The sequence below is a fragment of the Phoca vitulina genome, unplaced genomic scaffold, assembly GCF_004348235.1.
Source record: "Phoca vitulina isolate PV1807 unplaced genomic scaffold, GSC_HSeal_1.0 scaffold6, whole genome shotgun sequence".
NCBI lineage: Eukaryota > Metazoa > Chordata > Mammalia > Carnivora > Phocidae > Phoca > Phoca vitulina.
Genome location: NW_022589709.1, coordinates 59123863 through 59143440, shown reverse-complemented (window position 1 = coordinate 59143440; position 19578 = coordinate 59123863). Strand labels below are relative to the sequence as shown.

Here is a 19578-nt window from a genome sequence, read left to right as displayed (position 1 = left end):
ATGGCTTGACACCAGGATCCATTTTTACTAGTTACTTCAACAAACAGAAATTATTTTTTATATTTAATTTTATTCACAATACTTAGCATATAGTCAGACTTTAAGGATTGGTGACGAAGGGTTAGAGGCTGAAAAATCTATCAGCAGAGATTTAATTTGGATAAACTGGGTAGATTCACGAGGTTAAAATGCAGATCTAAAGAACATTCTCTTGTAAAGTATGGGATCCACAGAATCTGACATGAGTTCCATACTCACTATGATGAACTTCACTTTTTTCTGCCCCTCTTTCTTGCAATTACCTAACTGGAGTTACATAACTCACAGGAAGCCTCAAATCTGCTCATGGGTTCTGGGACCAATTTTGTTCACTGTTAGGGAGATTTTGAAGAGATCAAAGCCAATAGCTTTGTGGAGCAGTACTAAAACATGGCATACTGTTGGTCTGGTTCTCTGGTTTTTAAAGTAATTGTAATTGTTAGCTTCTGGTCCTATTTCTTGTGAAAAAGACACTACCTTACACCCAAATCTTAGTAAATGAATCCCTTGTTTATTTCACCTGCTCCTGAGACTCTGAGATTCTGACCAGTATTCCATTTCTTTTTGAGCAGGTATCCATTTGGCTTTTGGGGTGTTAGAGTCCTGGGTATGTAACCCAAGTTCTCTTATGCTCCACACTCTGGGATACACACAGCTATCCACAGATTTTCATGATATTGACAATTTCCTGACTGATTTTCATCCAAGCACTGCTGCCAGACTAAACTACTAAAGTCCTCATGATGTGAATTGGATATAGTATGCTTAATTAATTAGTTAGAATAATTTGCTTTAAATAGACCCAACTGGGGTGCCTGGCTGGCTCAGTCGGTGGAGCATGCAACTCTTGATCTTTGGGTTGTGAGTTCGAGCCCCACACTGGGTGGAGAGATTACTTAAAAATAAAATCTTAAAAAATAAAATAAAATAAAATAGACCCAACTAACCAGTCTTGGGGGGGGGGAACCCTTACGTGTCTATAGCATAGGAATACAAAGTTACGTTATTCAAGTTACTTTTTATACTGGAGTGTTATTTTGTTCACAGTTTTGTGTGCTTTTGTTAAGAATTACTGATGCTTATGCTTTGTGCTACAAGCAAAAATGCAACATTAAGGCCAAAGTGATGGAGAAGACAGTGGCTGTGGAGTGTGGCTTAAAAGGAAAAAGATGATGCCATTAGGCTTGTTCTGTCAGGTTGACCAAAACCTTTGTTTAATTTCTGTAGGAAAAATAAGTGAAATTATAAGTTTGAAACTCTGGTTGCAAACCAGTTTTTTTTTTTTTTTCATATGCAAACAGTATTTTTAAACACAACTTAAAATAACACAGGGTCATAAGAACTGCAACTAAACCTTTGGGGGAGTGGGGGGAGCCCGATTTCATCACTTGCCCTACCCAGCAGGATTTCTCTTCTCTGGGGCACAACACTCGCTGGATGGCCCTTTCAGTAAAGCTCAACCTAGGTTCTGGACTTTACCCTGTATGAGAACAGGTGTTCATTCAGTATATGGAAAAGCACTTAAGAATCATCCAAATCACTTATTAACCTATCAATGCCATTTTTAAAAAAAGGTTAATGAAAATCCTACTAGGTATTTTTCATGGAAACAGACACTAAAATTCCAAAATTAATATTGCCAAGTATAGGGTCAGAAAAAGCTAAGATGATTTTGAAGATGGAGGGAAAAACTTCAGTATCTGTTATAAAACTATGATAATTAAAGCAACATGATATTGGTATACAGAATATTTGAAAATAACAACAACAAAAGTCCCCAAAGCAAATGTGGGACAATATTGACATTTGTTAAATCCGAATGGTGTGCACATGTATGTTATAAAACACAGACACAGAACACTTCAAAGTAAAACATTTTAAAAGAAAATGTCTATATATTTAATTACATGAGGCTGAATATTATATAAAGAATAGTTTGTTCTGAAACTTAGCAATTAAATTTTCCTCTCAGACCAGTCACATAAGATAACCAAATTGGCTGTGTAAATTGTAAAGTTCTAAATTTTAAAAGCTGATTTTGGGGACCTTGAAAATCTTACTACAGAAATAATGGTATAAATTATTATTATTATTTGTCCAGGATAGCTCACATAAGCTTAGTTCATCTATTTTACAGACTAAACCTGCATCTCTGAAATGAAAAATAGTATATAACAACACTAATTGAATTGACAATTAAACAAAATGGGATATATTTTGAATTCTTTTACAGAATTGATAGTACTGGAAGAAAAGCACATTTGCTAAAGAAAAAGATAAGTGAAAGTTACTGAAGAGGTTCTAAGAGGGACTTGTAAGTACTACCAAAAAGTTCCACAGGTAAATGGTTATGAATCTATTATGTCTAAATTTAAAAATTGTGTTATTTCCTTTTATAAAGATATACCCTGAACCAGGGCCTATATAACCCCAGCCTCACGGTTTTGTTTTGGCTCATGAAGGAGAGTGAATTAGAAGATGTTCTTGGGGCGCCTGATTGGCTCAGTCGTTAAGTGTCTACCTTCGGCTCAGGTCATGATCTTGTGGTCCTGGATCAAGCCCCATAGCAGGCTCCCTGCTCAGCGGGGAGTCTGTTTGTCCCTCTTCCTCTGCCTCCCCACCCCCCCCACCCCTGCTTGTGATCTCTCCTTCTCTCTCTCAAATAAATATAATCTTTAAAAAAAAGATGTTCTTGAAGTAACTGATCAAGAGTTGGAAAAGAAAAAAAAGTAAAAAGGCTGTGTTCCATTAGGGTAGGAACTTTGCTTTCATCATCACTGTATCCACAATATACTCTATGTTAGGCAAATATATCGGGTACTCAGTAAGTCTTGGGAATCAAATTGTGCATGAGTGAGAGACTACCCATTGATCAAATGTATACCATGAAAAACAGAATTTGGGAAGTATCATTTGGATATACTTCCCTTGATGGTGAATAATGTAATAAAAATATATAATATCATACAATAAGCAATAAAAGAAAAAAAGGTAAGAGCTTGGGTCAAAATAGGTGACATCACCAGTCAGAGACAAGTCAGTTGCTATACAGAGACTAGAGATTGTCTCAATAAAGGTTATTCATTAAATAAAGCATCTGTAACTCAGAGAGTCTATCATATGCATCAATCTCTAGATATACATGCTTTTCTCAAATATTTTTCTACAGTAAATTACATAGTTTTCTATGCAAATGAGTTTTTCCTTTGAAGCTATATTTAACAAAACAATATTTCCTATGTATGGCAAATATTCATATATTTGCCTGCTGATATATAAGAAGAGAATTTATGTCTTTTTATTTTTTAGGATATATAAGAGGTAGCTTATTTGTGATTACATTGTACATCATTTCACCATATATTGTATGACTAAACATTCTGACAGTACTATAGTTTGAACCACAAAATAGTAGCTTACTCTTGATTTTGGTACACAATCCTTATTGGTTCTTTTGGAAGATTTGTAACAATAAAAAGAGGAAGCATAGACTACAAGAATAAATTAATATGCATTTAGTTTGGACTTCTTTTTAAAATCATAACACATGTTTTAAACCAAACAGAAGATCTGTATGGCTAAGGAAAATCTTAAAATGCTTAATTCAATTTTTGTATCTAAGCAACCTTAATTTTACCATGTTGCCAATATATCAGCACCATTGTTTTTGTTAGATAATCACGGCACTTTAAACTCTGTCTTGCATTTTTTTAAACAATCACCAGTACATAGAGCATGTACTTTCAAAGTCTGCCATTAAAGGAAAAAATAAATAGATAACACATACACAATTACATAATTAAAAAATAGTTTCCTGACATTTTTAAATATGATTAAATATCTCTTTAAAAAGTGATGAGGTAATTAGAGCCTAACCTGTGACAACTACAAAATCTCAAAACTAAGCCCTCCCATTGTAGCAGAAAAATACAAGGGAATAAGAGGACATCTTTCTTCAGAAGTATTTTCCATTTGGGATCTCTTTGATCTGTTCTTATTCTTAACTGATCTTGACTATGAATCACTTGTTACAGTAAAGCACTGATGAAATTTAAGGGATATACTTTTATACCCATATCTCGCACACTTTTTTAGATTTAATAGTTAACCAATAGGATAGTTGTTACAATTTGCTCATGAGTTTTCTAAAACAGAGTTTGAAACTCAATTCTACTTTTGGACTTTATATATAATTTACTAAACTAAGTGAACTCAAGATGCTGAATTTATTTAGAACAATATTTAATGGGGGAGGTGCCTAGCAGAATTGAGGACCTAGACTCTTTATACACCTGTATATAGCAATGTTCACATTTAGTATAAATACTTCTGAGTTGGAAGTCAGGCTTCCAAAGGCAATGAAATCACTGCAATACATTTACATCTTTTCTACTACTACTTTACACTTTTTTTTCTTTCATCTAACTACAAAGATGCCAGGGACCAGAGGAAACAAGATATTAAATATATACCAAGATTTTGGGTGTGGTATATATGTGTGTATATTTATGTGCGTATGTATAATAATTATGGCAAAAATAGGGAAAGTAGCTGGAACAAAGAAACATTTGCTATTATAATCTTCCTTATACTATGGGCAAAACGTAACTGAATTGGTTTATGGCAGTTGAAATCCATACCAATAAATTACAATGATGGTATCTGCCTACAAATCCATTTCTTTGTTTTTTCTAGAAAAATGAAGGTAATGCCTTATCAAAGTTCCTAAAGTTAATGGTGACTAAATTCTACTTTATTTAGTAGTTTTATTATTTCTATAACACATCCAAATATAAGTATACTTACTTTATTCTGTGACTCAAGAAACTTAATATAGTAACTCTCTGACTGGTCTTACCTACTTTTGTCATTAATGTATATCATGGCAAAGGCTTAATTATTGAAATAATTTGTTTGACGTTATTATAGTAACTTTTCTAAAGTCTTTATAAAATCTTCACATTATTATCATTTGTTTTAGCTACTATGAGAACACGTCTACATATGTGACTGCCTATATATGAAAATATATATGGTACATATATTGTATATGCGTGTGTGCATGTGTATGTGCAGGTATGTGTGTGTGTGGACAGATAGGTAACATAATTTTGACATCTTAATGGCCCTGACCAAAGGTAATTCTTATGAAAACACAATAATAGAGTACCATTTAAATAATAGTAGCAATATAATCTAATTTGAAAAATATAAAATATTATAATGGATTCACACAATCTAATATAAATGAGAAATAAGAAAACAACATTATCATGAATAGTATTACTAGTTTGTGTAAATAATGGCACTATACAACTCTGAAGCTTCATCAACTGACAGAGTAACATGTTTCAGTCATGTTTCACTGACTAAACATGTTTTCTTTTTTTTTTTAAGATTTTATTTATTTATTTGAGAGAGAGAGAGTGAGCAAGAGCACAAGAGCAGAGGGAAGGAGAAGCAGAATCCCGCTGAGCAGGAAGTTCAATGTGGGGCTCGATCCCATGACCCTGGGATCATGACTTGAGCCACAGGCAGACGCTTAACTGACTGAGCCACCCAGGCCCCGCTCATTGACTAAACATGTTGCTATGCCAGAAAAATAAAAGTTCATTTGCTTCTTCCAAGGGGTATAAAGCCTCCAAAGAACCATAAGTTTCATTTTAGAGTTATACCTTACAATATAACAATACAGAATTAATTCACTCATTAACAATTATTGACAGAATGTCTATTACTTTACGTTAAAGGATTATTTACCTCAGTTCCTGTTACATAATATATCATGTCTGGTTTTAAATAAAAAATGGGAAGGCATGCTGAAACACAGTTAAAAGAGACAAAACAAGGATCAAAACTAGGTTCAGATATGACACAAATTTTGTAATTAAGAAACAGGTAATTTAAATTAATTATGATTACTATGTTAGGGGCTCTAATGGAAAAGTAGACAATATGGAGGAGCAGATAGGTCCTGCTGGCTGAAAGATGAAAATTCTGTGGAAGAATGAAAAGGAAATGCCAGAAATCAGAAACACTATAATAGAAATGTCAAATGCCTTTGATGGTCTCATCCTTAGACTGGTCAACAAGGAAAGAATTAATGAGCTTGATGATAGAGGTCAACATAAGCTTCCCAAAATAAATGCAGAGATAGAAAAAAACCCACACAAAACAGAACAGAATATCCAGAAACTTTGGGACAATATCTGAAGGTGTAACATACATGTAATTTGAATATCAAAAGTAGAATAAAGAATTATGTAGTAGAATTATGCCCAAGCATTTTCCAAAATTAATGACAAACACCAAACCAAAGACCCAGGAAGTTTAAATACCAAACAGGATAATATAAAAAATCTACATGTATGCATATCATATTCAAACTACAGATAATAAAAGACACAAGACAATCTTAAAGGAAGCCGGGCAGTGGGGGGGGGGGGGGGGGGGGGGGCGGTGGGGAATCTATCTTACCTCTAGAGGAATAAGAGTAGAAATAACAACAATTTCTTATCAGAAACTATGTAAATTTTATATCAAGTAAAGTTATTCTTTAAAGGTGAAAAAGATGAGGCACCTGGGTGGCTCAGTTGGTTGAGCATCAGACTCCTGGTTTTGGCTCAGGTCATGATCTTGGTGTCAGGATGGAGCCCACGTTGGGTTCCATGCTCAGGGGGCTCTGGTTGAGATTCTCTCTCTCCCTCTGACCCTCCCCTCACACACACAATCTCTCAAATAAATAAATAAATAATCTTTTTTAAAAACTGAAAAGGAAATAATACTTTTTCAAACAAACCAAAACTGAGGAAATATATATCATCAGACCTGTACTACAAGAAATGAAAAGAAGTTCTTCAGGAAAAAAGAAAATTATATCAGTCAGAAACTTGGTCTACATTAAAAAAAAAGGGGGGGCACACAAAAGGAATAAATAAAACAAACAAAATCTATCTTTCTTAATAATACAAAGGATAACTAAAAACTAATAATAGGAAAAATATTGGTGATTATAAATGAAATGAAGAACAGCAACGTCATAAGAGACAGGAATAAGTAATTAAAAGTATGCTGCTATTGTTTTTGTTTTAAGTAAACTCTACCCCTGATGTGGAGCTTGAACTCATGACCCCAAGGATCAAGAGTCCCATGCTCTACTAACTAAGACAGTTGGGCACCCCTAAAAGTCTGCTATTATAGGTACTGGTACTACATATGAGGCAGGATACTATTATTTGAAGGTGGACTTAGACTAGTTATAACATACATAATAATTTATTAATATATTAAATACATATACATATGTATATACTATTAAATACATTTTCTATAAAATTTTATATTAAACTCAAGAGCAAACACTAACATCTTTTAAAATAACTATAATTGATAAGCTATGAGAAGAGATAGGATAAAATCATATAAAATGTTTAATTAAAACTAGCGAAGGTAGGGGCGCCTGGGTGGCTCAGTTGGTTAAGCGACTGCCTTCGGCTCAGGTCATGATCCTGGAGTCCCGGGATCAAGTCCCACATCGGGCTCCCTGCTCAGCGGGGAGTCTGCTTCTCCCCTTGACCCTCCCCTCTCTCATGCTCTCTATCTCTATCTCATTCTCTCTCTCTCAAATAAATAAATAAAATCTTTAAAAAAAAAAAAAAACTACTGAAGGTAGAAAAAGAGAGGGAAAAGAAACAAAGTGCAAAAGTGGAAAACTGTTATAAACATAGTAGATATTAATTTGACTACATCAATAATCATTTTAAATATGAATAGTCTAAACACATCAATTAAAAGAAATTGTCAGAGTGAATAAAAATACAAGACTGAACTGTATGTTCATAAAAGAAATCAACTATGGCTATAAAGATCCCATTAGGTTAAAAGTAAGGGCTGCATGGAAAAAGACATGCCATGATAACATGAATCAAAAGAAAGTTGGGGTAGTTCTATTAATTTCAGACAAAGCACACTTCAGGAAAAAAAAATTCTCAGCAATAAAGAATGACATTTCTTAAAAATGAAGGGGTTAATTCTCCAAGACAAAAATCCCTACTGTATATACATTTAACAACAAAGTGCTCAAATATTTGAGCCAATAACTGATAGAAATGCATGGGGAAATGCAAAATATACTGTTATAACTGGAGACTTCCACAACCCTTTTTTAGTAATTGATATATCAAGCAGGGAAAAAAAATAGTGAGGATATATTTGACCTGAACTGTACTGTCAATCAACTTGATCCAAATGACACTTATAGAATACTCTATCCAACAACTGCATAATAAATATTTTCTCAACCTTGCATGGAATAATCACCAAGAGAGGCCATATTCTAGGCCTTAACTAATTTAAAAGAATAAAAATCATACAAATACATTCTTATACCAAAAGAGAATTAAACTAGAAATCAATAACAAAAAAAGCTGGAAAATCTCAAAATATTTAGAGATTAAACAACATACTTATAAATGACATATGTGTCAAGGAACTTAAGAGAAATTTAAAAACATTTTGAACTAAATGAAAATGAAAATACAACTTATCAACATTTGTGGGATGCAGCAAACGCAGTGCTTACAGGGAAATTTATAGCACTGAATGCATATATTAGGAGGAGGAAGATCTAAAACCAGTCATCTAAGCTTTCACCCTAGAAAACAAAAGAAAGACAATTTAAGACTAAAACATATAGAAGAAAAGAAATTAAACTTAGATATGAAATTGAAAATAGGAAAACAAAGAAACACCAAAGCTGATTGTTTAAAAAGATCAATAAAATTGATATATCTCTAACCAAGTTAACCAACTAAAACAGGAAGAAGACACAGATTACCAATATCAGAAAGATGGTTCATCATTACTGATCTTTGGACATAAAAAAAATAATAAAGGAATACTATGAATAACTCCATGTTGACAAATTTGATAACTGAAATGGACCAATTCCCAGAAAGACACAAACTACAAAAACTCACAAAGAGAAATTTATAATCTGAAAAGGCCTGTGTATAAAGAAATTAAATCAAAAATTAAAAACCTTTCAAAATAGAAAACACCAGGCCAGAAAATTTCACTGGTGAATTCCAACAAACATTTAAGGAAGAAATTAAAGCAATTTTCCACAATATTTTCCAGAAAATAGAAGCAAAGGGAACATCTCTAACTTGTTCTGGGAGGCCAGCATTACCTTAATACCACAAAAAAATAAAGATACTACAAGAAAGGAAAATAAAGACTAATACTTCTCATTCAACAGTCATCAACAAATATCAGCAAATCAAATCCAACAATGTATAAAAAGAACTATCTACTACAATCACCTGGGATTTATTTCAGGTATTCAAAGCTGATTTAATATTAAAAAAACAACCAGTGTAATCCAGCATATCCACAGGCTAAAGAAAGAAATCATATAATCATATGAATTGATGCAGAAAAATCATTTGACAAACTCCAACTCCCATTCATGATAAAAACTCTTCAAACAAGCAAAAAATAAAAGGCAACTTCCTCAACTTGATAAATAATATCTACAAAATAACCCTCTAGTTACCACACTTAATGATGAGAAACTGGACACTTGCACTCCTAAGACTAAGAACTTTCAAGGAAACTCTGTCCTCTCACCATTTCTATTCAACATCATATTAGAAATCTTAGCTAGTGCAGTAAGACAAAAGCAAATAAATACATGAATGAATGAATGAATGAATGAACAAAAAGATATAGAGATTGGAGAGAAAGAAATAAAATTGTCTTTGTTCACAGATAGATAGGTTGTCTCTGTCCAAAATTCCAAATAGACAAAAAAAACCCTGGAATGAATCCAAAAGTATAGCAAAGTCACAGAATGTGAGATTGAGTGTACAAAAGTCAATTGCTTCTCAATATACTATCAAAGAACAATTGTAAACCTCTTTTTTTTTTTAAAGATTTTGTTTATTTTGAGATAGAGCTAGCAAGCAAGTGGAGGGGCAGACAGAGGAAGAGGGAGAGAGAGAATCTCAAGTAGACTCCATGCTGAGCGGGAGCCTGATATGGGGCTCAATCTCACGACCATGAGATCATGACCTGAGCTGAAATCAAGAGTCAGACACCTAACCAACTGAACCACCCAAGCATCCCTACCAAAGAACAATTGTAATTGGAAGTTTAAAATATACCATTTACAATAGTACCAAAAAAAAAAAAAAAAAATACCTAGCTATGTATCTAAGAAAATATGTACAGGATCCATATACAGAAAACCACAAAATGTGATGAGAGAAAGCGAAGATCCAAATATATGGAGAGATATTGTGTTCATGGAATGAAAGACTCAACATTGTTGATACTGAATACTGACACTGAATACTGAAGATGTCAATTCTTCCCAACTTAATTTCAAAATTCATTAAATCTCACTCAAAATCCCAGCAAGCTGTTTTTCATATACAGGCATACCTCAGATATATTGCAGGTTCCATTCCAAACCACCACAATAAAGAGAATGTGTATTATATTTAAAACTAAATACATAAATATGTATTACATATTTATAGAGTAAGTACAAGAATTATTATGTTTTAATGCTTAACACAAATATCAAACAAAAATTGAAACAATCTACTCAAGTATTAGGAAGTACTGAGTTAAAAAGTAATTATAGAGTTTTTCCCCAACTGCAGACATTACATAACCTACTAGTCTATTCCACACATACCTAGACATACGCTCAAACATCGTGTTCAAAATTTGATTTTAAAATTAAATTAGGCACTTCTAAATTTATTACACCTAATGCTTAAATCACAGACATTTCTCATGCTTGATGTCACAAAAAAAGGAATATTGCTATAAAAATTAAATAATTCAATAATTACTTTATCAATTCCCCAAGTGTTTAAAAATGATTATATGTTTTATTATATTAATGTAATATAATGTAATATAAAGATATTTTCTATATTAGTTCAGAATTCAATATTCACAGTAGCATCAAAAGTTAAGTATGATGTTAAATACAGAGAACAAACTGATAGTTGCTAGAGTGGAGGGAGTTGGGGGTTGGGGGGCAAACTGAGTGAAAGGGGGAGGGAGATAAAGGCTTCCAGTAATGGAAAAGATAAGTCACAAGGATCAAAAGTACAGCATAGGAAATGTAATCAATGGTATAGTAATAGCATTGTATGGTGACAGATAGTAGCTACCCTTGTGGTGAGCACAGCATAATGTACAGACTTGTCAAATCACTATGTTGTGCCCCTGAAACCAAAGTAACATTGTATAAACTATATTTCAGTAAAAAAAAGATACCAGTGAAATGTAAACACACACATATACAAAAAAGTTAAATATGATATTAATGCAAAAGACTAAGTATGCAGAGATAAATTGTGAGGTTTCCATTCCTTTTGGATTTAGTATTTAAAGAGCTGTTTTCCCACAGATAAAGACTGAGTATATAGTAGACACTGGAAACACAAAAATGAATAAGTAATGGTCCTTACTCTCAAGGAGACAGGTGTTAAAAGAGTAGAGGATTCCTAACTGTCTTAAATATATTTACATTTTCATCCTGTCTAAATAGCACTACCAAAGCTTAAACTTTAAATGATTACTAGGTATTATTTATGCAGTTCTGGTCCTTCTGCTCTTTTCACTTTATGCCAGTTCTCTAGGACCTTACCTTTATGGATGAGATCCAAATTTATATATTTAGACCACACCTATCTCATTAATTTTAGACTTCTACATCTAATTGCCCTCTGTACATTTCCACCTGGATGTCTTACAGGCTTAACCTAACATAAAAATAATTCATTACTCCTTCAATTAAACTGGTTCCACGTTTATTTCAGCAGGTGGTACTGACGTGTCTCACTCACTAAGGCTGAAAGATGAGAGTAATCCTTAATTTTCCCTCCCTCATCACTCCTATTCAATCAAGCATCAAATCCGGCTAATTTTATCTCTTCAACATATCTTTAATCTGCGGCACCTGGGTGGCTCAGTCAGTTAAGCGTCTGCCTTCGGCTCAGGTCATGATCCCAGGGTCCTGGGATGGAGTCCCGCATCGGGCTCCTTGCTTCTCTCTCTGACAAATAAATAAATAAAATCTTTAAAAAAATAACTATATATCTTTAATCTATCCAAATGCCACCACCCAATTTCCAACTCTCATAATCTCTAGCCTGTAAATCAGGAATGTTTAGAAGCCATCCTAGAGCCAGAGGGTTTGTCTTCAACCCAAGCTTAACCATTTAATTTCTTTGTCTCATTTAATTCATCTGTATAATGGAGAAAATATTTATTATTGTGTGCATTCACTGTGCTTATACTTCTGGAACATGACAATGACCCTCTAAAATAATATTAGTAGTATTAATTTAGACACCTGCAGCAGCATGTTCTCCTCTGTGAAAGTCAAATCTCATGCAGTGTCTAGAGTGACCTAATCTAAAATGAAAATCTGACCATACTATCTCTATTAAAAATTACTCAGTGACTTTCCATTGTCCTAAGAGATAACACACAAGCTCTTTATTACATACATAAGGCCCTGTATCATCTACTTCTTATTTATCTCACCAGTTTCATTCACAACATCTTGTTTAGGCATTTCACCATCAAGCATCATTAAGCTCCATGTAGTCATCATGATGCATCATGTTCCTTTATATTTCAGGTGCCTTTGCTCAAAAAAATTGCCAATGGAGAATTTTAATCCAATGAGAATATCCTTTAAAAGTGAAGGTAAAATAAAAAATTTTCAGACAAATAAAAGTTCAGAGAATAAGTTGCCAGGAAAACTACATTTTAAGAAATACTAATGGGGGGCACCTGGGTGGCTCAGTCGTTAAGCGTCTGCCTTTGGTTTGGGTCATGATCCCAGGGTCCTGGGATCGAGCCCCACATCAGGTTCCCTGCTCTGCGGGAGGCCTGCTTTTCCCTCTCCCACTCCTCCTGCTTGTGTTCCCTCTCTCGCTGTGTCTCTCTCTGTCAAATAAATAAAATCTTAAAAAAAAAAAAAAAGAAATACTAATGGAAGGTTTTCAGGGAGAAGGAACATAATAGATGAAAATATGGATTTACATGAAAGAACGAAAAAAGAACCAGAAATGGTATAAAATATGTATGTAAGTATAAAATATATTGTTTCTCATTTTTTAATTTTTCTAAAAAAATTAACTGTCTAAAGCAAAAATAATAACAAGGACTTCTAGGATTTATAACATATGAAGAATCAAAATATATGACAACAATAACCAAAGGATGGGAGGAGGAAAATGAATTATATCTTATGTGACAAATGAAGTGCAACAATTTTATTTGGATATAAACTGATAAATTAAAGATCCACATTGTAAACTATAAGGCAACCACAATAGATAGATAGATAGATAGATAGATAGATAGATAGATAGATAGATAGATGATAGATAGATAAACGAGTATAGTTAATAAGCCAATAGTGAAGATAAAATGGCATATTTTGAAGTAATTAATTAAGAGAAAATTGAAACAAAAACATAGGAAAAACTAGACAACAAGTGCTAGATTAATGACCAAAAACCACTAATTACATTAAATGTAAATGAACAAAAAAATACAATTAAAAAGTAGAAATAGTTAACTGGATTAACAAAGCAAAACCCAACTACAAGTTGTCCAAAAGAAATCCTCTTTAAATATAGACAGAAGTAAACTCATAGTAAAAGAATTAAAAAAAGATAGACCATGCAAACAATAAGATGAAAGCTAGGATCACTATATTAATGACACAAAGTAGATTTCAGAAAAGTAATGTTAACAAGGATAAAAAGATATTTTATAATGGTAAAGAATCAACTAATCAAGAAGATATATTCTAATTGTGAATGCATGTAATTATAAAATTTCAAAATGTATGAAGTAAAACTGAGCAATGAAAGGAGAAATGGACAAATCTGTACATTGGTTGAGATTTTAAACTTCTCTATTAAAAATGGATAGATCAACTATAAAGAAAAGCTGTTAGAATATAGGAGACTTAAACAACACTATCAAACAAATGGATCTAATTGAAAATGCTAGAACATCCCACCCAACAACAAATAACACTTTCTTTTCAAGGATGCAAGACACATTCACCCAGATAGAAAATATAATGGACTGTAAAGCAGGTTTCAATTAGAAGAATCAAAATAATGGAATATATTATTTGACCAGAAGAAATCACAAAAAAAAATAGTGTTAACTAAATGAAAATGGAAATGCACAATAATGAAATGTCATATGCTGCTAAAAAAAAGCCCACAAAGAAATTTATAACTTTAGGTCTTATGAAAGATGGGAGATGTAAAATAAACGAACTAAGCTTCTATTTTAAAACGATAAAAAAAAAAAAAGGAAATTAAACCTAAAGTAAGCATAAGAAAGGAAAAAAATAAAGAGCAGAACAATAAAATTTTTAAATGAGCATGCAATAGATAAAATCAATGAAATCAAAAAAATTTTTAAAGAAAACAATAGAATTTAAAAACCTAAAGCTATATTGATCAAGAAGAAAAGAAGTGACGTTGGCAAGATGGCAAAATAGGTAATTCCTGACTTTAGTCCCCTTTACAGAAAAAGCAACTAGCAAATATCCATAAGTCAGACACCTTTGTGAAGATTTCAGAACTCAGGGGTGAGGCAGATGCACCCCCTTAAACAACAACAACAACAACAAGAAAAACTACATTAGAGTGGTAAGAGGTACAGTTTTACTTTGACTACATCATCCTTCTCTCAGGCCTATGCAGCACTGCACCAAGTGGGTCCCCCTGAGCCTACAGTTTCTCCAGTGGAAAAAAGAGAGCCCAATATGGCATCCAGTTCCCCCAGCATTCCAGGACATTTACCAGGAGGACCACTTAGTTGTGTCATAGGGATCACTAGGGGAACCAGCTAAAGACAGAGAGAGAAAGGACACAAGTTTATAGCAATTAGCACTTCACATTCCTGCTAGACAGAGGTGGCCCCTTAGCAGAGATCCCAACCAGGTGGCTCAAGGCAAGTGCACATCTGAGCCAGTGGCCTCTTCTGGCCAGGCAACTTGATCAATAGTTCTGTTAGGTTTGGGTGTCTACCAGTTGGCCTGTCCCAGCCATGGACACATTCTAGAGACCCACCCACACAAGTAAGCAAGTCACTGGATCTGAGCACAGCCTCCAGCACTGCTTGACCAGGAAGTCTGGACAGTGATGCCAGGCAACCATGCAGCACATATGACAGGCAGCCCCAGCAAGAAAGCACATCAGTAGCCCCACAACACAGCTGTCTGTGAAAGACTGGAAGAGGAAATGGCTTCCTCAAACTCACAGATACCAATGCAAAGATACAAAGATCACAAGGAATCAAGTAAATTTCTACAATCAAAGGATACTAATAAGCTCTAATAACTAACCCTAAAGAAATAGAGATCTATGAACTGTATGACAAAAAACTCAATAATTTTTTAAAGAAATTCAGTGAACTGTAGGAAAACACAGATAGATAAGTAAATGAAATTAGAATTAGACAAATAGGGCACCTGGGTGGCTCAGTCATTAAGCGTCTGCCTTCGGCTCAGGTCATGATCCCAGGGTCCCAGGATCGAGTCCCACATCGGGCTCCCTCCTCGGGGGGAAGCCTGCTTCTCCCACTCCCACTCCCGCTGCTTGTGTTCCTGCTCTTGCTATCTCTGTCTCTCTCAAATAAATAAATAAAATCTTTAAAAAAAAAAAAGAATTAGACAAATAATTCATGAACAAAATGACAAGTTCAACAACAAATAGAGTTAAAAAACAAACAAACAAAAAACCCTGGAGCTAAAGAACACAATGACTAAAGAATTCAATAGAGAACTTCAATAGCAGACTGAACAAAGCAGAAGAAAGAACCAGTGAATTCAAAGAAAAGTCCACTGAAATCTCATCAGAAAACAAAGAAAAAAAAGAAAAAGAGTGAAGAAAGCCTATGTGAATAACAGAATACTATTAAAAGAAACTACCTATACATTATTGGAGTCCCAAAAAGAGATAACTGGAAGAAAAGGGCAGAAAGCTTATTTACAAAAATAATGGCTGAGGACTTCCCAAATCTGGGGAGAGATTGGACATCCAAGTTCATGACACTCTTAAGTGCCCAAGTAGTTTCAACTGAAAAATATCTACTCTGAGAAAAATTAAAATAAAAAAGTCTAAAATCAAAGACAAAGAGAGAACTTTAAGAAGGGGAGCCTGGGTGGCTCAGTTGGTAGAGTGTCTGACTCATGATTTTGGCTCAGGTCACGATCTTATGGGTTCACTCATCATGGAGTCTACTTCTGATTCTCTGCCTCTCTCTCTCCTTCTGCCCCTTCCCTGGCTCACACTCACTCTCTCTCCCTAAAATAAATAAATAAATAAATAAAATAAAATCTTAAAAAAAAAAAGCAGTAAGAAAAAAATTCCTCATGCAAGGGAACCCCCATAGATTATCAGCAGATTCCTCAGGAGAAACCTTGCAGCCAAAAGAGATTGGGATATGCTTAAAGTGCTGAAAGAAAAAAGAAACTGCCGGGGTGCCTGGGTGGCTCAGTCGTTAAGCGTCTGCCTTCGGCTCAGGTCATGATCCCAGGGTCCTGGGATCGAGCCCCACATCGGGCTCCCTGCTCGGCGGGAAGCCTGCTTCTCCCTCTCCCACTCCCCCTGCTTGTGTTCCCTCTCTCGCTATGTCTCTCTCTGTCAAAAAAAAGAAAAGAAAAGAGAAAAGAAACTGCCAACCAGGAACATTTAACTTGGCAAAGCTGTCCTTCAGAAATGAAGGAGTAATAAAAAATTTCTAGGCCTAAAAAAGATGAAATAGTTCATCATCACTAGAAATAGCAATGCTTAAAGGAGTTCTTCAAATTGAAATGACAGGATGCTGATAAGTAACATGAGAACACAATGAAAATATAAAACACACTGGTAAAGTATATAGACAAATTTAGAATATTACAATATTATAATATGATGGTATGTTAACTCTAGTATAAAGGTTAAAGAATAAAATATAAGTATAAAAATGACTATAGCTACAATCATTTTAATTGATATGCCATACAAAATATGTAAATTGTGATATAAAATGTAAAATATGGTGGGAAAATTATTAAAGGAGAGTTTTTGTATGTAATGGAAGTTAAGCTGTTATTATCTTACAACAAACTGTTATATCTATAATATGGTTTATGTAAAGGTCATGGTAATCACAAAGCAAAAACCTACTGTAGGTTCACAAAAGATAAATAAAAGAGAATCAAAACAAACCACCACAGAAAATAATCCATTCACAAAGACAGCAAGAAAGAAAGGAACAAAGGGATTACAAAAGAGCCAGCAAACAAATAAAATGGCATTACTAAGTCCTCAGATATCAATAATTACTTTAAATGTAAATGGAATAAATTCTCTAATCAAAAAACATGGAGTGGCAAAATGGATAAAAAAATAAGACTGACCTATTCACTGCCTATAGGAGACTCACCTCAGCTTTAAGGAAAAAATAGGTGCAAAGTGAAGAGATGGAAAAAGATATTCCATGCAAATGTAAACCAAAAGAGAAGAGAGATAGCTAAACTTATACCAGACAAAACAGACTTTAACTCAAAAGCTGTAATAGGAGACAAAGTAATTCATATATAATCTTAAAGGGTCAATTTATAAAGAGGATATAACAATTATAAATATGTACACACCCAATATTGGATTCCCAAAATATGTAAATCAAATACAAACAGAACTAAAACAAGAAATAAGCACAATATAATAATTGTTGGGGATTCTAATACCCCACTTTCAACAATACATCACTCAGACAGAAAATGAAGAAACATCTGACTGGAGCTACACTTTAGACACTATATAGATCTTTCTATCCAACATTTGCCGAATACACATTCTTCTCAAGCACCCACAAAACATTTACCAGGATAAATCACACAATAGGTCACAACACAAGTCTTAACAAATTTAAAAATATTGAATTTACAATAGCCAAATTATGGAAGCACCCCAGTGTCCATCAACAGATGAATGGATATAGATGTTATATATAAATAATATTCCATTCTGTGTGTGTGTGTATACATAACCACACAATGGAATATTATTTAGCCATAAAAAAGAATGAAATCTTGCCATTTGCAACAACATGGATGGAGCTAGAGAGTATAATGCTAAGCAAAGTAAATTAGTCAGAGAAAGACAAATACCATATAATTTCACTCATATGTGAAATTTAAAAAGCAAAATAAACAAGCAAAGGAAAAAAAGAGAGAGAGAGAGAAACCAAGAAATAGACCCTTAACTACAGAGAACAACTGATGGTTACCAGAAGGGAGGTGGGTGGGGGATGGGTGAAATAGGTGAAGGGGATTAAAGAGTACACTTATCATGATGAGCACTGAGTAATGTACAGAATTGCTGAATCACTATATTGTCACCTGAAACTAATATAACACTGTATGTTAAGTATACTGGAATTAAAATTAAGAACTTAATAAAAAATAATAATGCATATACAGTACATGGGCATACTAGTATGCCCATACCATTAACAAAAAAAACCCACAATGGATGGAACAGAACAATTTGAATTTCAGTTATGATGGGATTGCTGGGTGTTGATATTCTTGAATTCTACACTTGGCACAAAGATAAACATTTGCTAAAATGAGTATGGATTATATTTATAATAATAACTGTACACCCTAAAATTTTTTTTTAAATACTGAAATCATTCCAAGACTCTTATCACCACAGTAGTATGATATGAAGAATCAACAGGAAAAAAGCAGGAAAATTCACAAAAACAGGGAAATTAAACAACACATTGCTGAACAATCAATGGGTCAAAGAAGGAATCAAAATGTAATAAAAAACTACTTTGAGACAAACGTAAATGGAAGAACAACATACCAAACTTAGGATACTAGCAAAAGCAATTCTAAGAGGGAAGAGTATAGTGATCAATGCTGATATTACAAAAAAAGAAAGATCTCAAATAAATAATGTGATTTTGTGCCTCAAAGAACTAGAAAAAAAAGAACAAAATAAGGCCAAATTTTGTAGGAAAAAATAACAAAGATCAGAAAAGAAATGAGTGAGAGAATAGAAAATCAATAGAAAAGATCAATGAAATCAAGAGGTGCTTTTTTGAAAAGATAAGCCAAACTGACAAAACTTAAACTAGAGTAACTCGAAAAAAAAATTTAAATAAATATAGTCAGAAATGAAAGTAAAGACATTACAACTGATAGCACAGAAATACAAAAATCATAAGGGACAATTACAAACAATGATACATTAACAAATTAAATAAGACAGAAGAAAAGGAAAAATTTCCAGAAACATAACCCACTAAGACTGAATCATGAAGAAATAGAAATTCTGAACAGATCATTAACAAGTAAGGAGATTGATGAGTAACCATAAAGCTCCCAAAAAAAGAAAAACCCAGGGACAGATAAATTCGCTGGTGAATTCTACTAAACATTTAAAGAATTAATGCCAATCCTTCTTAAACTCT

General features: G+C 33.5%; 1 protein-coding gene across 1 annotated transcript in view; it reads right to left on the bottom strand.

Moving 5' to 3' along the window:
• ADAMTS6 (ADAM metallopeptidase with thrombospondin type 1 motif 6) overlaps positions 1 to 19578 on the bottom strand; it is a 287534-nt gene that overhangs the window by 133391 nt on the left and 134565 nt on the right. The window lies entirely within an intron of this gene.